Source organism: Heteronotia binoei, chromosome 10 (genome assembly GCF_032191835.1).
Source record: "Heteronotia binoei isolate CCM8104 ecotype False Entrance Well chromosome 10, APGP_CSIRO_Hbin_v1, whole genome shotgun sequence".
Lineage (NCBI taxonomy): Eukaryota > Metazoa > Chordata > Lepidosauria > Squamata > Gekkonidae > Heteronotia > Heteronotia binoei.
In genome coordinates this window covers 81,750,500-81,775,058 of record NC_083232.1, presented here as the reverse complement: position 1 = coordinate 81,775,058, position 24,559 = coordinate 81,750,500, and the positions used below count along the sequence as shown (strand labels likewise).

General features: G+C 44.0%; 1 protein-coding gene across 3 annotated transcripts in view; it reads right to left on the bottom strand.

The window, feature by feature from the left end:
- POU6F2 (POU class 6 homeobox 2) overlaps positions 1–5,549 on the bottom strand; it is a 446,425-nt gene extending 440,876 nt beyond the window's left edge. For all 3 annotated transcript variants that reach the window (XM_060247655.1, XM_060247654.1, XM_060247656.1), the window contains exon 1: positions 5,479–5,549. The gene's annotated coding sequence lies outside the window, so the exon portion shown is untranslated. The remainder of the gene's footprint in view (positions 1–5,478) is intronic.
- Positions 5,550–24,559: the final 19,010 nt, after the last annotated feature.

Here is a 24,559-nt window from a genome sequence, read left to right as displayed (position 1 = left end):
GAGCGTGCATTCTGCTGGAATTGCAAATGACCCTGCTAAGAGAAATTATGTTGAAGCAGTATTTTTAAGTTCTTCTCTTGCATACCTGTAATGCAAGACACTTAGGGGCTTTTCCCCCTTTGTTTTAGCTAACAAACTTTGACTGCCTTCTGAAGAAGGATGGCGCTTGCCCAACAATGACTCCATTAATTTATTATTAAATGCTTGTTGGAGTGAAATAGTCTTTCAGTGTCATTATTAATCAGAATATTATGGGCTAGCTGTGTTCACGAGGCAAGCAAGTTCCCTAAAATGGAAGGGAGATGATGTGAGAGCTCAGTGTTATTTCTCCACACAAGCTTGGTACTGTATTAAGATGAAACGATCAGGTCTTTGTGACTTCCATCTGAGAAGAAAGACCCTGAAACCACAAAAGCCTGCGTGTTTAGAAGCAAGATGGCTGAGGTGGTTTTAAACACATAGAAAAAGAAAAAGCATGGATTCAGCAGAGGTGGTTTTAAACTGCAGCCATGTTGGTCTGCAGCCAAACAGCTGGATTCCAGTCCAGTAGGAGAGGCCTACCAGAATGAACTCTAGTGTGTCTAACAGTTGTTATTGTTAAGAAGTTGGAGGAGGTGGAGGAGATTGGATTCATATCCGACCCTTCACTACCTGAAGGAGTCTCAGATTGGCTTACAATCTCCTTCCCTTCCCCACAAAAGACACCCTGTGAGGTAGGTGGGGCTGAGAGAGCTCTGCCAGAAACTGCTCTTGAGAGGAACAGCTCTGAGAGAACTTTTGATTGACCCAAGGAGTGGGGGATCAAACCCAGTTCTCCCAGATAAGAGTCCTAACATAATTGGGACTTTGTTGGGCCACTGGGGGCAGGGGATCCTGTGGCTTGGAGGCCCTCTTCCAGCTTCAGGGTTATCAGAAAGTGAGGGGGGAGGATTAACTGTCTGCTGGGCATTCCATAATATCCTATGAAGCCTGGTCTCCATAGATTATAATGGAGAATCAATCCATGGGCATCTGGGCTCTAGGGAGGCTGTTTTTTTGAGGTAGAGGCACCAATTTTCAGCATAACATCTAGTGCTTCTCCTCAACTCCCCCTCAAGTTTCAAAAAGACTGAACCAGAGGGTCCAATTTTATGAGCCCCCCAAAAAGGTGCCCCTATCCCCCATTATTTCCAATGAAGGGAAGGCATTTAAAAGGAGCATGGTCCCATTAAATGTGATGGCCAGAACTCCCTTTGGAGTTCAATCATGCTTGTCACAACCTTGCTCCTGGCTCCACCCCAAAGTCCCCAGATATTTCCTGAGTCGGTCTGACAACCTTATTGGGCCGAGCCATTTTTGCCATAAAATGTAATGCCAGGTAGCAGAGATATAAACTTTATAGACAAACACAGTTAAATATATGTTTACTTAAAATGCAAACATGCTTAAAACAGTAACACTCTTGCAATATTTTGTTTATTTAACAGTCTTTGATAACTGACACTCCCAAACCTTCCCATCCGCCCTTAAAAAAATGCCTGCCTAAAATGGAAAGGTGGGGGAATAGTGGGATTTGGCGATAGACCTTTTTATGTAAAACTTCAAGGAAAAGCACAAGGATCACAGCAGAGAATAAAAATAGAAAATCCTCTGAGTCTAAGAAAACATGAAATGGCTGGGCATTGCAAGTTTCTTCTCCTTCCACATCTATTCAGAGTGGCAGTGGCACTACAGGGCCCCAGTGCTTTTTTTTCCAAGGTGGTTTGAGATAATAATTTGGGGGGTTTAGTAAAAGGAATGACAGGATTGCACACTGTAAACAATGAGAGAGGCTTGAAGGCCCATTGGAGATAATGGGAGCCAAGAATGCCAACTGACTTGCATGGGCTCCATTGAAATACATTGTAGCATTTAAAAAGTTGCAAAAAAAAATGCAGAATGGACTCTGACAGAATGACAGCCCCTGGGAGTAGCAGAAGAATTCTGGGAATGGAATCAGGGCTCCCAGAGTGGAATTCCATTCCAGAATGCTCCTGCTGCTCCCAGGGGCCATTCCACTCATCATTCCAGTCCCAGTACACAGATTCTATTGCTAGGGGCCATCATTCCACTCTGGGGGCTGTCATTCCAGTCCAATTGACCATCTGCTGTTGTGACAGTTTTATATTTTTTACATAGGAATATGCAGCCCAGACTTGTTTCCATTTGCCCAGAAACGAGCTCTGCTGAGTTCAATGGGATAAATGTGCATACCTGTTAACTTTTTCTTATTGCTTTTAATACATGGTATGATCCACTCCAAGATAAGTGCTTCAAAGTCCCAGTGATTTCCCCACTGAAATTAACTGGGCTTAATAAAAGTGGTCACCTCTGGCTTAATCATGTCCATATCTTTCTCTGTGGTGCCTCTATGTACATAAGCAAGTGTTTCAAATGAAATCGGTAAACAATCAGCATTTTAAAAAATAATAATTATAGAATACTTTTGAGTGTTCAGGGCGTTTTACATGCATATATTAATCTGCACAGTTATTACAATAATCCATTAATCCAATATTTGAGATTTCATTGATAAAAAATAGTCCTATGGCAAAATTGTCTCAGAGTCTGAAAGGTTAAAAACAAACAAACGGGTTCTGATCTCAGTTGTTCAGAAGCAAATCCAAATTGCAGTTCCCAGTCCATTTAAAATGTAACACAGATTTGTAATTCTGGTTATTCCACTTGAAATCACCAGGGCCAAATCAGCTTTAACCCTTGTGATTTTGCTTAAGGTGGTCCCACGCCCAGCTTTCTAAACAGTTCTATTCAATAAAACCCACCCTCCTAAAAAATGTTTACACTAGCAGTCACAAAAATTGGCCTATAGCATTGGTTAATTTCACATGCATTCAGGCACTAAAACAGCCCTGCTCACAATTATCTGCTATTTTAGTATTGCTACAGCCTCTCATCTCATCAATTCCAAAAGCTTTCTTCACCCTGAAGAGGCAATGCATTACAATAAAAAGGAAAACCTAAAAGCACTTTCAGACTGTTTTGGAAACTTTCGAGGAAGGCAGCGAATCACTAGAAGCTTCTCCAGAACTCATTGAAGAGAACAAAACACCCTCCTAACACTCAACAATAATTTTCAGAACCCTGTAGAAATTCAAACATATTGAAAGAAATGCGTTACCGCATAAGCACAGAACATTGGGGGGGGGGGGTGCGGTTAAGAAAGCTTATTGGCTGTTTCAAAATTTTAAAACAGCAATGTTTTAAAACGTTCGGAAGCGGAAGCATCCTTGGATGAAATCCACAGTAACAAGTATGCAAAGTATTTTATGCTACCGATTGGTCTGTTTCTTCAGTACAGCTTATCAGACATTACCCAGTGGGCTGACCTGCCGTATCCCCATTGCGACGACTCCCGGTTATTAACAGGAAAACAATGCATTTGCCCACTCTCTTGTGCTCAGCCGGCCTGAGCGGTTCAAAACAGCATCTGAAGCCTAGACTCACACCCAGCAGTGTCCACTTTAAATAGGAAAAATATCTCATTGATTGGCGGGAATACTCTGGTCTCATTTTTTTCCCCTCCATCGATTCCCCCAGTGACCTTCTGCAGCATCAAAGCCCAGAGCGAACCCAATCTGACCCCAACTTTATGTGCATTATTATATCAAGAGACGGGGTCTACTTACGGTCCATGACATTGTCTCTGAAGATACGTAATAAAGTATTCTAGGACTGCTCCTGCGGAGAATACTTCATACGCTCCGCATTTCCTTTTTCTCTGTCTCTCTTTCCCCCCACAATGCTCTTGAAATTCTTTCTGTTTGCTGTGTATAGAATGCCTTTTCTCCCCTCCTTACAGTGGACAGCTCAAATGAGCGACTTCAGACTTTGACTAATATTCACATAACTCTTGGTAAACAACATCCCTCACACAGATCTATAACTAATAATAATACCCTTTATTAAGCTCTCCTGCGAAACAATACGTCTAATAAAAGCTGCTCTCTGTGCCATTTTAATTATAATAAATCACCTTCATTATGATGCATACTTCAATATAACATGCCTAATGTTTAGCTACCTAGGATACAACTGTAATGAGAACAGAGAACAGATGCATTCGCAGAGAAAGTTATTTATACGGGTGCACACAACAGAGAGAAATCCTGCCATGCCCTCCTGCTTTACAACATGAATTTCAACAACTTTTATCTTACCTTCCTCTTTGTAACATCGCTGCCGAGTGTGGAAAAGGGGGAGGGGGGGCAAAGCCCTGAAAAATGCTGTACGCACAAATAACAGCACCCCCGAACACGGTTCGCTAGCATAGAAAAATAAGCCCTGGCCGTGTGATCATTTCTCTATAAATGTATAAAAAGTATTTTAGCGCCCTGTGCAACAAATCAGCAAAGAGAGGACAGGCGGTTGTGCGGGGGTGCCTGGGGATTTCATGTCAAAGTCAACTTCCTCGGCAATCCCAGGGGGAACCTGCGCTGTGCACATTCTCATGAAAGGTGTGAAAATCTGATTTTCTAAAATGGATCAGTAATTCTCTATGAAGGGAGGAAAGGATCGATAAATCTTTGCTAAGTAGATTGTAAAGGAAAAATTATTCTTTCGGTGACGGTACATTAGGATCCTCCAAACAATCTCAATAAACTAAAGACATCGCATTTCTCCACCAGCTACTTTTGACTTCTGATATATTTTTGTAATCTCGGGATCATTCTGCAATGCACATACATTTATATTTCCTAAGCAATGTTCTACATTGAGGTTGATTTATGAGGATGTGGCATTACAATACCGGGCTGCGAGCAGAAAAAAGAAAATTATTAGCCGCTTCTAACCTGATAGATGTGATACAAGGAAATATCATTATAGTTGTGCACACATATATGTTTGCTGCTGTATCACTCCTTTCCTACAGATATTTTGCATATATATACTTCATAAAAAGAGTGATCATGTTTTTCATGGTTCATGGTTTTGGGTACACTCAGTGAAACTTCAGAAAAGACAAAAACAATAAGAAGGCAGCTCTAAGAAACACCTAGAGTTGTCAGCTTTGGGTTGGAAAATACCTTGGGTTGAAATTCACTGCCACAGGAGGTGGTGACAGCTGCCAGCATAGACAGCTTCAAGAGGCGATTGGATAAGCATATGGAGCAGAGGTCCATCAGTGGCTATTAGCCACAGCATATTGTTGGAACTCTGTGTCTGGGGCAGTGATGCTCTGTATTCTTGGTGCTTGGGGTGGGCAACAGTGGAAGGGCTTCTTGTGTCCTGGCCCCACTGGTAGACCTCCTGATGGCGCCTGGTTTTTTGGCTACGGTGTGACACAGAGTGTTGGACTGGATGGGCCATTGGCCTGATCCAACTTGGCTTCTCTTATGACACAACTTCATGAGTTCATTCTTATAGTGCTCCTGCGTTTATTCAGGTGTCATGCTGCATATCTTAATCTATACAACTGTAAATGGCTTTGGTCCCACATACCTTAGAAACTACTTCCTTTCCATCAAGATCTCCAAGATTAATTCAGAACGCCCTCTGAAGGGGGAGTGTGGTAATTTAACCAACAGCATGCACTCAGGATTAGGCAGTGAAGAATTCCTGCAAGAAAGACGGTGAGTTTGAGATTTTTCCAGATTAGGAAGTGGCAGTCTCCAAAAGTGAACAGCTTGCGTGTTGTCTTTGACTTCTCCATAGCAGCAATTTCCCAGTGTTAGTAAGAGCTCCTGCAGGACTTGTGATAGGAGAAGTGACTGATGCACATTTGGTCAATAGCTAGGGCCTATCATCATACAACTTCCCATGCGGTGAAATATCCCAACAGTGAAACAATGCATGGGAAGATAAATGATACTGGGAGACCTGGAAAGCCATTTGACATTACAGCCAACCCAACCAAAATTCTTACTAATTCCATGTCTAGACTTATCAAGCCCTGTCCACATTCCACCAGGCTACACTCTTAACCTGCTGGTTTCTGCTCCTAGTGTGGCCTACCAATGTCTCGGAAAAGCAGCATTTTACAAATCAGAACTTGTCAGCCATGTGGGCAGCTAACACATTTATCAGCTTGCTTTTAGACACATACGTTACATACAACTTTGTTATTCCTTCCCTACTTGTTGGTTGCACAACTGTGTGAGATATAAAGATGAGTAAACTGTGAATGGGAGTGAGAAGAAGAGATAATTGAGGGAGGAAGACAGAAGAGAAAGCAGGATGTGCTAAACCAGGGTGACAAAGAATGATCTGCTGAAGGAACCGCACCTTCTCATACTGAGAACTTCACAGGCAGAATTTGAGGGGCCTACCTCCTTTGGGTATTTGTCTACAACCCTTCCTTTCCCTACCCCTAAAAAAAACCTGGTTGAATCATGGAACTATCCTTCATAATGCCAACAGGGCCAGCCCTGATTGACATCTTCTGGCACCCTAGGCAAGGCTAACTTCTGGTGCCCCCCTCTGCACTGATAACATCACTGAGTTACATGGGGGGGCCCAATTCGACAACCCCAGAAGGCAGGCACCCTAGGCAATCGCCTAGTTTGCCTAGTGGCAGGGCCAGCCCTGAATGACAATAAACCACGATACCATTTTTTTCTGTAAAGATTTTTCTAAAGAAGAAGAATTGCAGATTTATACCCCGCCCTTCTCCCTCAGACGCAGAGCAGCTTACAATCTCCTATATCTTCTCCCCCCGCAACAGACACCCTGTGAGGTGGGTTGGGCTGAGAGGGCTCTCACAGCAGCTGCCCTTTCAAGGACAACTTCTGCCAGAGCTATGGCTGACCCAAGGCCATTCCAGCAGGTGCAAGTGGAGGAGTGGGGGATCAAACCCAGTTCTCCCGAATAAGAGTCCACGCACTTAACCACTACACCAAATTGGCTCTCTAAAGGAAAGACAGGACAGAGTCCAAGATGAGATACATTATTTATTTATTTATTTATTTATTTATTTATTTCTGTTAATTTATACCCCACTACTCCCTTGAACGGAAAATATGTGCCCAGGAACTCAGTTCACATAATTGGAGGACTACTGGGGGACAGTTCACAAGAAATTTCATTCCAAGAGAAAAGTCTCTCTCTCGACTTGGCTTCGTGAACGAAGATTTAAGAAGGGTGCAATAGTCCACGTCTGCTGCAGGCTCGCTGGTGGCTGACAAGACCAATGCAGGACAGGCAGGTCCGGCCACAGTGGCTGCAGGGAAAAGTCTGATTTAGGGTTGGTGCTGTAGCAGTGCGATTCTTCCTCAATCTCCTTTTGTCCTCAAGACCAGCTATGCGTGCGTTCTCAAAGGAAGAGACAGCCTGGTGGATGGTGTGTCTCCATGCTTTGCGATCTGAGGCTAGGTCAGACCACTGGTGATGGTTGATGCGACAGGTGCCAAGGGATTTCTTCAAGGAGTCCTTGTACCTCTTCTTTGGTGCCCCTCTATTTCGATGGCCGGTGGAGAGTTCGCCATACAGGGCAATCTTGGGAAGGCGGTTTTGTATCTGATTCTCTTTGGAACTGTGGCTTCATAAATTTTAATTTAATAGGAGATTGATCAAGTAACAATTGTGTTGATTAACTGGTGCAGGCAATTGTAGTCCTGCCCCAAGACCATTTTGGGGGAGGGTGAGATAGAACTCTAAATAAATAAATAGTCGGAGATGGCAAATTTTAATCAGTAAGGCTGAGAGCTAAGGGCAAATGTGCTTATTTTTGAGGCAATGTTCTCTTACGATGTGACTGTAACAGAATATACAAAACATGGAATTATGAAATATTTATTAGGATCTTTTCTTCTAACAACTAGTGATAGCTTTTGTTTATTACATGTACAGTCCCTTTACTATCTTATTAAGGCTGTAATCTGTTCCAACGGGATGTATTAATTTGTTTATATTCAGATTGACTGAATTCTATGATCAGGTGGCAGTCTTACTGGAAACTCTATTTCAATAAATAAATAATAACAAAATGAGAGATTACGGTAAATCAATTCACTGTGCTTCCCCTGAGTCTTAATGAGGTCCAGTATCTTGTGAGAACTTCTCGCATCATATTCCAGCCAATGAGATTCCTCGGTCTCCCCTTCTGATGCCCTTGTGACTCCAACCAAATTGTTCCCCCTCAGTCCTTGCACATGCCTCACCTCTCCTCTGCATCATCAAAGCCTTTCAACAAACAGCCTGCTGCAGACTATTCTTCCCCCTTGCACAGAGAGTTATACTTCTTTCCTAGGGTTTTTTTTTTTGTAGCAGGCGCTCCTTTTCATATTGGACCACACACCCCTGATGCAGCCAATCCTCTTGCCATAAAGTCCCCTTTTCAAAGCAAGGAACTGATCTCTGTCACCTGGAGACGAATTGCAATCTCAGGAGGTCTCCAGTCACCACCTGGAGGTTGGCAACCCTATACAGCAGGAACAGGAAAGGTTATCAACAGGACTTTTTTTTTAGCAGGAACACAGTTCCTGCTTGCTTGGCATCAGAGGGTGTGGCCTAATATGCAAATAAGTCCCTGGCTAGGCTTTTTCTACCAAAGAAGCCCTGCATGAAACAATGGTAACACCAGAGGGTGTGGTCTAATATGCAAATGAGTTCCGGCTGGCCTTTTCTACCAAAAAAGCCCTGGATATCAAAAACTTGGAGCTAGCAGCGAAGCATGCTGTGCTTTTTAAAAGAAGAGGTGATGCATGTGGAGAGAACCCCCATGGGAAGGGAAACATCACAATGAGGACACCCTTTATGCATAAGGGTGTGACCCATCTTTTAAATATTAAGAGGAGTTCAGTGCTACATCTCCACCCATCATGCTGATATTAATGTCAATGGGAATTTTGTACCAAAAGCAAGAATGGAATAGGGCTTTCTGCATCCTTTAGTATTTTTTTCTTAAGGAAGAAGTTTCCAATGCGTTTGTTTAATCCACTGGCCAGGCAGACTCCAGCATTAGCTGCTCGTACAGTGCTGTCAAAGCTTGGGCAAGCCTAAAGAAAAAGCTTCAGGCTTAAGCAAACCTTGTCACAGTCTTCGAAGCAGAAGCCAGAGACAGACAGCTTTAGGAGGAAAATAAACTCCCCCCCCCCCCTTAATCAGGGGTGGCCAACAGTAGGTCTCCAGATATTTTTTTTGCCTACAACTCCCATCAGCCCCAGCCAGCATGGCCAATGGCTGGGGCTGATGGGAGTTGTAGGCAAAAAACATCTGGAGAGCTACCGTTGGCCACCCCTGCCCTAAATCAAAAAAATAAATAAATAGTGGCTCCAGGAAAACATTCTTTCCCCCATTTACATACATTTTCCACACATTCTTTATTAAGGATATTTCTGTGAAGGGCTTTTTATGTAGAAAAAGCCCAGCAGGGACTCATTTGCATATTAGACCACACCCCCTGACTCCAAGCCAGCCAGAACTGTGTTCCTGCTCAAAAAAAGCCCTGTTTCTATGCTGCCTCTGCAGAGTCCTGTTCTAGCCAGTTTACAATTAAAAACAATAATATAAAATGCAATCCATGAAAACAAGCAATTGGACATAACGAACATTTAAAACTCTCCATAAAACAGAATCAAATCATCAAAAATGATAAGATAAAACCCCAATTAAAATTCTGGGTAACACAAGATGTGTTTTGACATTGCACCCAAAGAAAATAAATTAAGTGCCAGGCAAGCCTCAAGAGGAAGAGCGTTTCGAAGGCAAGGTCCCATCACAAAACATGACTTGTCTCTAGTTGTCATCCACCTCACCTCTGAAGGTTGGGGCACAGAGAGCAAAGCTTGAGAGGCAGAGCTTAATGAAAGGACTGAATACTTTGGGAGGAAATGGCTCTTCAGGCAACCTGGCCCTAAGCAATTTAAGGTCTTAATCCAATACTTTTAATTGTGCATGGAAACTTGTGTGTAACTGTTGCAGATCTTTCAGCAAAAGGGTGATATGACTCCAAGCAAAATTCAGGCATATGGGGTGTGGATCCCCAATGTAATGACATCACCTCTGTGTGTGATGTCATCATATTGGGGATGTCCCCACCCCATCCAAGAACGCCCTCCATAATCCTCTGCCAGCGAGCAAGTGGGACCTGGATACCCTAAGTCCAACTGTGGCATCATAGCAGATGCAAGCAATGTTATTGGGAAAATGCTCTGCAAAGGAAGCATAACAGGCTTGTTTGTTTTCTCAGGCTTGAGATAAAAGCCCCTTCACAATCCAGGAAAGCTCTGCCAGAAAGCACTGTGCGGGTACAATGGTGGCAGAAAAGCAACCTCATTTTGTTGCCATTGCTGCCACAGAGGCACAATAATGCACTCTTCCCTCTGCCTGTTTCCCCACCCCCCTACTCATGTTCTAACCATAGAGTTTCTGGTGATTCCTAGAGCTTCCCATTTCCAAGTACAACTGGATGTATTATCATTATGACATCATGTCCATCTTTCCTGCCCTCTGCCCTTCCACTGGTGGCCAGACTCAGTCCAGTAACCGTATCAATGCCTAACTTAGTGGAACTGAATCTCTGTTAAAGATGCTTCAGGCATGTAGGCAAGTGGGAAAATCTCTAGGTTTTCCAGTCCACTGGGAGGTAACATTTCTCCACTGCTCCTTTTGGATCACTGCAGCAGAGTTTCAATGTGAAGTTAGTTGTGCCTGAACCAGCAGAGAGCTTACCCATATTATGCTTTCCCCCTCCCTCTCCTTTAGCCTTCGTCCAGAGGAAGGGGGGTGCGAATGCAGGAAGCTAATAACCTGACAACCAGAGTACATAAATTAAATACATAAATTCTTTAGAAATAGCGCTCTTGGTAGCACGTTTAAAGTATAACTAGTACTTCTACAGCAGGCCGAGGGAGTTCATATTTAAAATGAATGAAATGCTCCCCAGAAGATGACACTTCAGAATTATTTCTCCCACAGCTTTGCTCTTATTGGCCTTGCTATTTTCAACATTTTGAGGCAGTCAGGTTACAAGCTTAAGCTGCTAAAATGAGATTTGTAAACTTCACGATGCTCAGGAAAATATGCATATAAAATCCATTACCAATGTATACACTGGGGACTGGATTAATTTTCCATTTGCCAGCAGAGAAGGAAAATTCCACATTCTCTCCGGATACACATACAAGATGCTGATGAGGGGTTTTTTCTCTTCTGTGTCTCCTGTTAAAATAAGATACACAGCGTGTGTTTTTTCTCTGAGCTTCCCTATCTCTCAGCTTCTTTCCAAAACTCAATAATGTACCTCAAGACGAATATTTGTTTTGCTATTTCCTGCCCAAACAACACAAGAATGTTCTTTGCATGGTAGAACAAGCAAACAAAAATGGCAACAGATCCCCTCAAAAGTTCTTTTCTTCTGGGTGGGAGTTTTTAAAAATTATAGAGAATGGAGCAAACAAATCTCCAAGAAATGAAAAGATAGTAACAGGTGAAGAGGAGCCAATAAGACAGGGATCTCTTACTGAAGTTCACCAAAGCATAAGATGAAGGAGAACCAGAAAGAGAATGGAGCTTTGACCACAGTGAATATAGGCTTACAAATTTTCTAACTTCAGCAGCCTATGTTTCTTAGAAAATGTGATGCTTGAGGCCACACTGATATCTGTGGGGTGTGCTACAGGCCCTCCAACACAGTGCAGACAGAAATAGGGAGACTTCTGAACATGACTGGGAAGGGGGATATAGGGTTGCCAATCCCCAGGTGGGGGCAGGGGATCCCCCAGTTTGGGAGCCCTCCCCCAGCTTCAGGGTCATCAGAAAGCAGAGGGGGGGTATGACTGCTGGACACTCCATTATTTCCTATGGAGATTGAGGTACCTATGGAGGTACCTGGGGCTTTGGGAGGGCAGATTTTTGAGGTCGAGGCACCAAATTTGCAGCATAGCATCTGATGCCTCTCTTCTCCAAATACCCTCCATGTTCAAAAGGATTAGACAAGAGGTCCAATTCTATGAGCCCCAAAAGAAGGTGCCCCATACTTTATTATTTCAAATGGAGGGAAGACATTTAAAAGGTGTGTGGTCCCTTTAAATGTGATGAACCCCCTTTGGAGTTCAATTATGCTTGTCACAACCTTGCTCCTGGCTCCACCCCCAAAGTCCCCAGATATTTTTTTAATTAGATCTGGCAACTCTAAGAGTGGGTGAAGCCCGGCAGCCTAGCAGCATGGTTTAGATTGGCATGAAGACAATGGGAGGATCGTCACAATCAATACATAAACGTGCCATTCACATATAATTGTTATTGAAAACGCATGTAAATGAAGGGCTCCAGGGGAGAGAGGAACACATATAATACCAGTCCAAAAGCACTTAGTTGTACTAAGACTTAGTTGTACTTGGACTCCTGGAGCTTCCAGTTGTATAGACTTCCCAGCTATATGTTGGGAAATACCAAACTGCAGAACAGGGGAGTGAAGCTTGGGGAAACTGGGGTTTGGGGAGGGAGGGACCCCAGTGGGGTATAACGCCATTGAGTCAACCCTCCAAAGCAGGAAAGTTTTTCTCCAGGGGTGGGGGGAGATCTCTATTATCTGGAGATCAGTTCTAATACCGGGAGATCTTCAGGCCCATCTAGGGTTGCCAGACCCGCACTTAGGGGCGGGGATTCCCAGGAAGCCCTACCCCTCAAAAGCACCCTCCTGCATCAACATCATCAGCGCAATGTTATCATGCAGCAGTGATGTTATCACACCAAGCATATCGGGTGGCAACGCTCTAACATTTTGGTCAAAACTCTATGGACGAACCTGAGAGCAGAGTATACCTCTGAATGCCAGTTCCTGGAGGAAGCTTTGGCCTCTGTGTTGTTCAGGGGCCTTGTGTCTGCCAGTGTGGTGAACAAAAACTGGATTATGTGAACCATTGGCCTGAACCAATTCCTGGAGGATGCTTCTGTCCTTGACCCCTCCCAGTCTGGTTTTTGCCCGGGCCATGGGACGGAGACGGTGCTGGTCGCCCTGGTGGATGACCTTCAGCGGCATCTGGATCAAGGCAGCTCGGCGGTGCTGATGCTGTTGGACCTATCGGCAGCGTTCGATACGGTCGACCATCGGCTTCTGGCGTGCCGCCTTGCCGACGCAGGGATTCAGGGGCTGGCCTTGCAATGGCTTTCCTCTTTCCTTGACGGTCGGGGACAAAGGGTGGCGATTGGGGAGGAACTGTCCCAGAGACACACGCTTGATTGCGGGGTGCCCCAAGGGGCGGTACTTTCCCCGATGTTATTTAACATCTATATGCGCCCCCTTGCCCAGATTGCCCGAAGGTATGGGCTGGGTTGTCATCAATATGCTGATGACACCCAGCTCTATCTGCTTATGGGCGGCCGGCCCGCCTGCGCCCCAGAAAATCTGGACCGGGCGTTACAGGCAGTGGCTAGGTGGCTTAGGCTGAGCGGGCTGAAGCTGAATCCGGCGAAGACAGAGGTCCTTTGTTTGGGTCGCTGCGGCCCGGGAAGGGAAATCCCCCTGCCAGTTTTTGACGGCGCGCCGCTGACAGCGTCGGGCAGGGTCAAGAGCCTGGGGGTGCTATTGGAGCCTTCTCTGACGATGGAGGCTCAGATAGCAGCCACTGCCAAGTCCACTTTTTTTCAGCTTAGGCGGGCGAGGCAGTTGGCCCCCTTCCTGGAACGCGACGACCTAGCAACAGTGATTCATGCTACGGTCACCTCGAGGTTGGACTACTGTAATGCCCTCTACATGGGGCTACCCTTGTGCCGGACCTGGAAACTGCAGTTAGTGCAGAACGCTGCTGCCCGGCTACTATTAGGGCTCCCAAGATGGGAGCACATTCGGCCGGGGCTCCGGGATCTGCACTGTCTGCCAGTAATATTCCGAGTCCAGTACAAGGTGTTGGTCATTACCTTTAAAGCCCTATATGGCCTAGGACCTGCCTACCTTAGGGACCGTCTCTCCCCACACGTTCCCCAGAGAGTACTACGCTCGGGTTCACAAAACCTGCTAGTAGTCCCCGGGGCCAAAGGAGGCCCGTCTAAAATCCACCAGGGATCGGGCCTTCTCAATAGCGGCACCTTATTGGTGGAACCAGCTGCCGGAGGAGGTGCGGGACCTAGGGCAGTTCCGCAGGGCCTGTAAGACAGCCCTCTTCCGGCAGGCCTATAACATCTAACTGACAATGGGAACATCCTCTGGATGGAATAAAATGTTCTTACAGACCGCTGGTTTTATTTTATCTTGTTTTATTAATTATGGTTTTAATTGTACTTGTAAACGTTTTAAATTGAATTATGTGAATTATTATGTTGTAAGCCGCCCTGAGACACTTCGGTGAGAAGGGCGGGATATAAGTCCAAATATAAATAAATATAAATAAATAAATAAATAAATAAATAAATAAATAAATAACCACTGGCCTAATCTCCTTATTAGCATTGCCAAGTCCAATTCAAGAAATATCTGGGGACTTTGGGGGTGGAGCCAGGAGCAAGGGTGTGATAAGCATCACTAAACTCCAAAGGGAGTTCTGGCCATCACATTTGAAAGGACCACACACCTTTTAAAATGCCTTCCTTCCATAGGAAATAAAGGATAGGGGCACCTTCTTTTGGGGCTCATAGAATTGGACCCCCTGGTCCAATCTTTTTGAAACTTGGGGAGTATTTTGAGGCGAGGTACTGGATGCTATACAGAAAATTGGTGGATCTACCTCAAAATACAGCCTCCCCCGAGCCCCAGATACCCACGGATCAATTCATTATTTCCTATGGAAATAAGTCTCCATAGGGAATAATAGAGTTCCCAGCAGACATTTCCCTCCCCTCCCCCCGCTTTCTGATGACCCTGAAGTGGGGGGAGGGCCTCCAAACTGGGGGATCCCCCCCCCTGGAGATTGGCAACTCTACTCCTCATGATTATTTGCTTTCATTTTTTCTGTGCCATATATGTTTGTTCTGTATTTGGCATTGTCCCTTATAGTGCATATACATATTGCTGTTCATAAGCTGTTTGTGGCATTCATGCTCCTATAATCTTTTTCCATCGGGCTTTCACATTTTAACCTCATTTGCAATCTGCATTTATGTCACTTATGAGCCCTGGCATAATTTAATCTTCCAGTAATCAGCGTTCCCTCTAAGCTGAATTTGTTGGAGCTAGCTCACAGTTGCATAGCCTCCAGCTCACACTTTTTTGTCTTAGCTCAGAAAAAAATGTCCCCAGAGCAAACTAATTTATGCACTAGCTCACAACTTTAATGCCGGTAGCTCACAAAGTAGAATTTTTGCTCACAAGGCCCCACAGCTTAGAGGGAGTATTGCCAATAATGCTTCTAAACTCCTTTACACCCTTTCCATCATCTCAGCCAATCCTAGTGGGTTACTACTAAGGTGGCCTTTTTCCCTAGTGGGTTGCTAGTGAACATATGAAGCTGCCTTATACTGAATCAGACCCTGGATCCATCAAAGTCAGTTTTGTCTACTCAGACTGGCAGCGGCTCTCCAGGGCCTCAAGCTGAGGCTTTTCACAGCTACTTGCCTGGATCCTTTCTAGTTGGAGATGCCGGGGATTGAACCTGGGACCTTCTGCTTACCAAGCAGATGCTCTACCACTGAGCCACCGTCCCTCGCAACTTCCAGTGAGGGGGCCAACTTCCGGACCACAGAGATCAGTTCCCCTGGAGGAAGTGGCTGCTTTGGAGGGTGGCCTCTATGGCATTCTACTCTACTGAGATCCCTCTCCTCCTCACACTCCACCCTCCTCAGGCTCCACCCCCAAATCTCTACAAATTTCCTATCCCAAGGCTGGCAACCCTACTTGCTAGGTAAGCCCTCTCCCCAGGGCTTTTTTTGTAGCAGAAACTCCTTTGCATATTAGGCCACGCACCCCTGATGTAGCCAATCCTCTTGGAGCTTACAGTAAGCCCTGTACTAAGAGCCCTGTAAGCTCTTGGAGGATTGGCTACATCAGGAAGGTATGGCCTAATATGCAAAGGAGTTCCTGCTACAAAAAAAGCCCTGCCCCTCCCTAAAAACAAAACAGGCCACATGTCCATATGTTGCACGCATCTTTTGTATATGTGCAACTCCTGTGCAAGCCTCATTCTGATAATTACAGACAGTGCCCCGAACTCCATGACTCCAGCAGGACAGAAAAGCAAGATGTTCAAAGGAGGCAAGATAAGCAGGAGCTGCTGCTGGAGCTCTGCAGTTTAGAAGGTAATTGTGATGCTGACTGCTGCTAGTGAAGGAGTGTCTGGGGGGCGGCCACTCTCAGAGACTGGATAAATATTCATTTGGATATGAAGAGCTCTTTTTCGGGCAATGCCTCATTGGCTCCCTGATCTCAAGCTGAGGGAGAATCAAGCCAATTTTTTTTTAAAAAAGTAAATTATAACAGCAAGTAGGGTTAGCGGGCAGCAGGACGTGCTTCATGAAAATAAACTCTGGCATCCTTGTGAATGGGAAGATCTCACTCAATGAAAATTCAAACGGAAGAGTGGGGGACAAGAGGAGACAATATACCGTAACCGTATTCCCATTTACACTCAGTAAAAGCCACAACTACCTTTCCCCCCTCTTTTTCTCTTCACACAATGAACTAATAGTATGTATGGGTCAATACAAAGTTATCACTGGCTTAGCAGAAAAATAAATAAATAAACCTGACCCAGAACAGAAAAACAAATCCCATTTCTTTCACATCAAAACTTCTGAACCCAAATCCATCGAGACAAAAAAAAAAAAAAAGGCCTACGATGCTTTGTGTGTATAGGGAAAAACAGTTGTCTGCTACATTAGTGCAAAATAACAACTTCAGACAGCCCCGACGCATGCTGGAAATGTTTCAGATGAAATCAAACTCTGAGAAATTTTTTAAATGTTTTCACCACATCAGCATGAAGCATCGACCTAGACGGAATCACTTAGATCTCAAGCAAATGCACTGATTGTTTTCACAGCAGGTTTTTCTTCTTCAAGCTGCAACAGGCAGGCCGGCAACTGCTGTTCGGAAAGGTTTTCAGCCCCCTGCCTTGGGCTGCTGTAGCCTGTGACACGATCAATAGCGGGGTTAGGAGGCAGAGGAAGCCATGGAAAGATTATGAAGATGAGGTGAGTGACAGAATTACCGTACAGGATTTGTTCTCTCCCTCGCTCACCTTGACTCTCATCTGTCTCAGACAAAGATTTGGGGTGGAGGGAGACATCAGAGCACAAAACACCCATGCAAGAAAGGGAAGGGGTTATGAAGAGGCCCTGCGTGTTTTGTGTGCGTGTGTGTACTGTGTACACAGATGGTGCTTTTTGAAAACTGAAATGGTAAAAGAGCTGTTTATAGGGGTTGGGCTGCAAGCAATTCTAAAAGAAAATATTTTTTGGGTCTGGTTAGCGGGGGTGGTTGTTTGATTGAATAAATCTGAGTCAATTAGTCGTTTGCATTTGGATCAAATAACTAATTGGTTAAATCTGTCTTTGAGTGAAACACAAGTTGTTCTGAAAACATAAAGGTAATTCTGCTAGGGGGTTTTAAATAAATGATGTGGGTCCATATCATCAGCAGGCTACAGTTTAGGAGTTGCCACTGGCGGGGGAGGGGAGAGAGAGAGAGAGAGACTCTCCTTTAGAAAGATTACCCATTTAAACATCTTTATTAATTGTGATCACCTTTTCTCATCAAACTGATTAATAAACTAAATGTTGCAGTTCTACTTCTACTGATAACTAAAGCTGCCATCTCTGGGTTGGGAAATTCTTGAAGATTTGGGGGGTGGAGCCAGGGGAGAGTGGGGTTTGAGACAAGGAGGGATTTCATTGGGCCATTATGCCATAGAGTCCACCCTCCAAAGCAGCCATATTCTCCAGGGGAACTGATCTCTATTGCCTGCTGATAAGTTGAAATACCAGGAAATCTGCAGGCTCCACCTGCTGTCCTGTGGTTCTCTTTTGTATTATTGTCCACCTGGAGACTGGCAACCCTAACAGATACCTTTTTTTTAATAGTGCCAGAGAGAACTGGCATGAACAATAGCATCTTAACCAGGGTTACAGTCCTCTAGTCTAAGCACATTGAAGACAATGGACTTGGAAGGGTGCAACTCTGTTTAGCATGGCAGTAATTTGTTCATTTAATCAGGCTGATTTGTGGTTCATTCTGAACTGGTCCGGACCCCAGTGCTTCGTTTGGTTCATTTTTTTGGTTCATTCCCCCAGAACGCCTGGCACTGTTTCAATTAATTCGTAGGAAACGCTGGGGTGGACTGCTGGGAGCCCTAGAAACACCGATAGCACTTGTCCATAGCTTGATTGGCAGTTGCAGAAGCAAATTACAGAGCTCCCATTCTGCAGCACAAAGAATAGTCAAGAGAGCTGAAGCTGAGCTCTCCTGGGGGCACCTGCTTTGGGGGGCTATATTCCGAATCCAGTTTTCACCAAACGGAGGGCAGATGGAGGACAGCCTGCTGAAGACTCCCAGTGAGTTTTACATCTCCCAAACCAACGAAACATGAACCAGAGCAGAAATCATGCTAATCATGAAAGGAAATGAACCACCGTTTCCCTTGTTTGTGCCCATCCGTAGAGACCACCGAAGAGGTCCAGAGGTACTATGCAGAGGCAGCAATGGCGAACCAGCTCTGTTCGCCTCTTGCCTTAAAAACCTTACAGTTCACTGCAAGTTAACTTTCCACCACCATTTCACACAGGAACCTGTAAATACCTCTGTACAATTAGCATGCTTAGAGAGCCAAAATACAAAGTATTAGTTTGGAAGTGGGGCCAGCAACTCTGGATTAGGAAATTCCTGGAGATTTGGGAGCAGATCCTGGGGAGAACAGGGTTTGGGTAAGGGAGGGACCTCAGCAAAATATAATGTCATAAAGTCCACTCTCCGAAGAAGCCATTTCTCTGCTTAGTTCCCTGTCATCTGATCTCTGATGTCTTGGAACCGATCTCTATTGTCTGGAGATCAGTTATAATTCTGTGAGGTCTCCACGCCCCATTGGAGGTTGGCAACCCTATTTGGAAGGCACTACAGTCACCAGCTCAAAGCTCCTGCCCTTGCTTTTATTGGCACTGCCAACTGCTCACTTACCCAGTGTCTCTCCAGCAACAGCCTGACTTTTTGCAGTAGTCAGGAGGAACAAGAAGAGTTCTGCTTTGCAGCAGCTCTTCCTCTTTCGATTAGGTGTGTGATGGAAACATGGAAGGGATTACTTCCATGATCTTGACATGAAAAGAATGTAATGAATAAGAGTGTTCCATGTTGACTTTTTACAACTGTGAAAGTGTATACAATATAGAAGGCAGAGGATCCTGAAATATTCCTAAATGTTCACTAAAAGTTCATTGAGCTTTCACCAAGTAGTTTTTCAACTTTTTTCCTGCAGGGAACACTTTTGGCATCCCCTTGTCTCACCATTGCCTTATGTGAACTAACAGTGTGATCCAGAAGTAGGGACAGTAAAATAAAAATAAAAAATAAACTGGCAACATTGCACGTAAAATCCTGGAAGTGACATAGGGTAGCTCTAGGAATTGCTAGAACTACTGGAGCTACCTATTGTCACTTTTTTACTGGAAGTGACGTCACCATGTTTGTAGGGCTGCCAAGTCCCCAGGCCGGGTGGGTTTTCCCCCAACCTGGAGGTTCCCAACCCACCAGCCTATATTGGGCCAGCAGGGGGAACCTCCCCCGACATCGCTGGCACAATGACGTCACCCAGAAGTGATGTCATCGCACTGATGACGCTGCACCCTGGCTGCTCTAGGTGTTTCTGGGAAAACTCTATGGTTTCCCCAGATGCTCTAACTATTTGGGAGGGAAAACTCTATGGTACAATAGGTACCATAGAGTTTTTACCTCTCAAATTGCTAGAGCATCCAGGAAAACCATAGAGTTTTCCCGGAAACACCTAGAACGGCCAGCGCATGGTGGTGCTGGCGCATGACATCACTTCCAGGTGACGTCATTGTGCCGGCAACATCGGGAGGTTCTCCCCACTGGCCCAATATTACCAGATGTTCCAAATATTGAATGTTGGTTAAAATACTTCAATACATATCTCACCAAAAAGTGCCCTGCTGGAGGCCATGGGGGACTTGGCAACCCTACACAGTTGTGATGATGCGCCCATCATGTCCCTGCCCCCAACTTTCCTACGAATTGCCAGGCTCAGCCTAGCTACCAGATCTAGAACAGATCTAATATTTCTCTGTAACTGCAAGTTATGAGGGATGACTGGTAGTAGTAGGCCAGGTATCTTTCAAGGAAGCTTGTTGGAACTGATCTAAGCTAGAGTATCCCTGATAAATATCTGATGAAGAGAGGAGTTCCTTGGAACACTGATGAAAACCCACTATGTTACAGGTCAAGAAATGAAGACAATTTATACAGGTTGAGAAATTTTAGCATTCCAGAGGATCACAGTTAGGGAAATGAGCTGTGGTTGTTTAACAATCTTAACAAATCCCAGTTGTATCAAGCAGCCATTGTGCAGCCACTGTGACACAGAATTAATTTCCTATGACTTTAATGAGAGGTTTTAGCGGGAAGCACTATTTGAGTTATTTCTTTCTCATTCACACACATGCACACACAAAGAGTTCTTCCTGCTCTCCTTCATGCAGGCATTTACACTAATTACAATGTCATTTTGAAACACTGTTTGCTTTGCACAAATTACTCCTGTTTACAAACCACTCAGCATCATCCGAGTCTTCTCAGCTTTTCTCTCTTTTTTTGCCTCATATTTGCAGAACATTGACTGGCAGTGAGAGAGGCCTGCTGTCAAATTGCCATCCATACTTCAAAACCTTCTTGACAAGAGGCAGAGAATACAAACTATTCAGTCTATGGTTTTGAGGGCTTTTCTTTTGGGGAGGAAGGTTCCCCTACAAGACTGATCTGTCACTTCACAGCATTGTTCATGTACGGCAATATGTTTGGTAATTGTGTCAGACTGACACTTGAGGTTTCAATTAATCTCTCCTCAAAGGAAAATGGGGAAAGTTTTGCACATATGCCAAAGCTCTTGTTCTCTTAAATTATACTTAACATGTTCTTTGGCAACAACAACAGACAAAAAAAAAAAGATTCCTACCACTTTAAACCTGATAATATGCAACAGAGACATGACACTACCAAGGAAACCCCTTCAGAAAATGAAATTTATGCACACATTTAAAGATGTTCGGACATGACTTCACATGACACCAACAATGCTTACAATATGAAGATAAGATAAATAGAAATGTGGCAAAAAAAAAATTAATTTTAACATAACCTTTTGGACTGGAGACCACTTTTTTAGGTACAACAAACAGATCCTCACTATATGGTTATTTTATGTAGGAAGAGATAAAACAATTACAGTTGATAAACTATTCAAATCTTACATGGGAAATTATTATTGTACATTGATAATTATACCACTTCCATGGGTGTCAATAGACCACGTTCTTTCAGATGTTGATAATTACTTTTGGGTCATGTGGTGACTAAAACTATGAATTTTCTCAAATTTTATTAACTCACCTTCTACCTTCTTATCCTACAAACTGTTCCATCTATCTGCTCACAAGGGATTGTGTGGCAAACTTTGTGCAGAGGTGATCTTAGTGATTCTGGGGCCCTGGAGGTCCAAAATGGGGACCTAGAATCACTGTCCCTCCCCAACTGGCACCAAGTAAGGGCAACCTTTGCCCCATGTGAGACAAGCCGGAGCTGTCAATCGAAGCTGGCTGCTTGAGCCCCACATAGTTGCAGTGAGCGGAAGGTTGCTGTGAATGGGTAGTCCAAGACAAAGACGGGGTGAATGCAAGTGATGGTGGCAGGAGCCTGTACTTTTTCTTCTTTTCCCACCTCCATTGTGGGATGGGGCCATGGAAAGTTCAGGCCCTGCCAAGAAAGGGACTGAGGGCAGCTGCTCCTGTTTCCCTTTGGTTAAGAATGCCACTTGGCTTGACTTCCTGTGGGCGGTGGCAGAAGCAAGAGGCTGTGGAGATTTCTAAGATCTCTAAGGCTCCAAAAATCAGGTTCTAACCTTTGTTTCGTTTGCCAGAAAGATAAAAATGGAGCAGCCAAATTGTTGTGAGAATGTCACTGGCTTTGTGTTCGGTCACGTGTGTACAATCCTCCGCTGCACATGATGACCTGTGGAAAGGTATTCGCCAGTCGATAGTGAAGTAATAAAATAGGATGGGCAAGCTGAGGGCTCGGAAGAAACTACAGGAAATAGTGAGAAAACAATCTGAAAATCCCACCACCATCCCAGGATCATCCCCTTCAAGATATTCTAAGCACTTGAAAACGCTATAGTCTCACCTCTCTCTTTAACTGAAGAACAGCTGCCCTCAACATTCCATCCCTTCTGGAGCATTTTTAGTCCTCATCAAGCTGATTTGGTGGTATATTTTTCATTTTGATTTGGCTAATTTACAATGTCATATTTTAATTCATACCTCAGGAGACCCTTACTTGGTTGATCCTCTTTTGTCACTCACATGGGGGCCACTTGTTAAATGCAGCAACACCCAAAGCCCTCATGGTTTGACAATTTAGGAGAGGTTTGAGAAGACAGTAAGAAACTCAGGTTCAAAGCCCTTCTGAGGTATGAAGGTCACTAGGTATTCTTGGCCAATCTGCTTCTCTCTCAGTTTAATAGTGTTATTTTCCTTAGAGAAAAAGAGCAGAATAGATAGGAAACAAATACCATAAATAAGACATCTCAGCACGAAATATGTACATATCAGGAAAACTATATGATAATGCATGTCTAGACATGTGTCTAGTAAATTATATCACTCTGTGCATATTGTTAACTCTAGCGAAGTTCCTGAAGTGTTTTTTGAGGTTCCTTGTACACATCAATTCTGGTTCTCTTTTTGTTGTATTTCAAACATGTGCTAGAAAGTAATGGAGTATCCAGAGCTAGTATAGCTCATTATATCAGGAGTGTAGAAATTAACTTCCTGAATAATAAAATCAATAATATTGAAGACTGTAGCTTTAATTCTATTAATGCGCCTGTCTTCTTTATACTCCTGTGTGTCCTCCTGGTCATATAACGTTCGCACTACCAACTGCTTATCAGCCACTCATCTTACTCCATTCAACATGATGCAAAGCCATTTGTCTTTTGGCCTCTGAATATAAGTTACTCTGTGAAATATTTTAGTATTATCGTTCTTCCTGTTCATCATAATCTCCTGTTGTTTTTCCAAGGTTAAAAGTTTAAAATAAAGCTCTATGGAATGTCACAGACTGCTGCCTTCAGGGCTTTTTTTTTTTTTAGCAGGAACGCACAGGAACACAGTTCCAGCTGGCGTGGCATCAGGGGGTGTGGCCTAATATGCAAATGAGTTCCTGCTGGGCTTCTTCTACAAAAAAAGAGTCCTGGCTGCCTGTATTGTGATAGCAATTAACCAGCACCATGCTGGTATACTACAAGGTATCTGATTGTAATTTAATTCAGAATTTTCATTACTGTATTACATTTTAAATATATATATATCTTTACTAGTCTATAGTATACCAGTCTATACCTTTAAGGGTACAGATGCCTGCAAAATGCAGCTACAGTTTTAAGCAGTACTTCTGAGCTAAAAGGAAAATGATTAGGGTTTGTAGAATCTTTCGGGATCAAGTGCTGTGTTCTACTGGAGAAAGTTTTCCTTCCAGACGTTTCGTTCTCAGCTGCGGAGAACATCCTCAGTGGCGTTGCAGCCGGAAGGAAGGAAGATGCTTTCTGCAAACAGTGTAGGCAAAACTGAAAGGCTCCATCCTCCTCCTGCTTTGGCAATATTTCAGGCAGTGGGATGAAAAGGGCACAAATATCGAGAATGAAGGCAATGCTTCCTAAGGAAGGTTTTGTTTGCCCCCAGTGTAATCACCATATTGCCAGAACTGATTGCCAGTATATCAACATCTGTGGACACTGTCCCACTGTCACATTCACTACTATCCCATTCACCTGCTTAGCTAGAAACATCCATGTTCCAAGACAAAAGAATGAACAAACCTTAAGGCATTATTTGAGATCTTGCCATACACAAAAGATTCCCAGAGTTTATTTTGCCACTGTTGGATTGTAGGAGGTTCTTTGTCTCTCCATTTTGTGGCTACGACTTGTCTAGCAGTAGACATTAAATATGAAATTAAGGTAAAGGTTAGTTTGTTACCAGAAAAGGAAGGCAAGTAAGCTAAAAGAACCGATTAAAACTTTGAGTAGTACAGCAGGTACAGAAAGGTGAAACTTGGCATGTTTTCCCTCTTTTACCAGGATCCTCAGCCTGGGAGAGCAAGTAATAAGCTCTGTTTTTAAACAGAAACAGTATAAGGGGAAGAGGAGCTAAACCCTGCCTCCTCCTTCTGATATCAGAGCTACAGTGAAGCAGAGCAAGGGCTTCACTTCTTCAAGTGTACCCTTCAGTTAGGTTTAAAAATAGATCTGCCCCACTCTCATTTTACACATGAACGGGTAGAGGTGTGTACATGAAGGTGCTAAAAAGGTTGTTTTAAAAAACGCACACACATTTCCCCCAAATCACCTCCTTTCCAATGGCTACTTTAAAATTAAATGAAAGAATAAAGACATCAAGAAACATCGGATTGGTGGTTCTCATTCCAGACTGG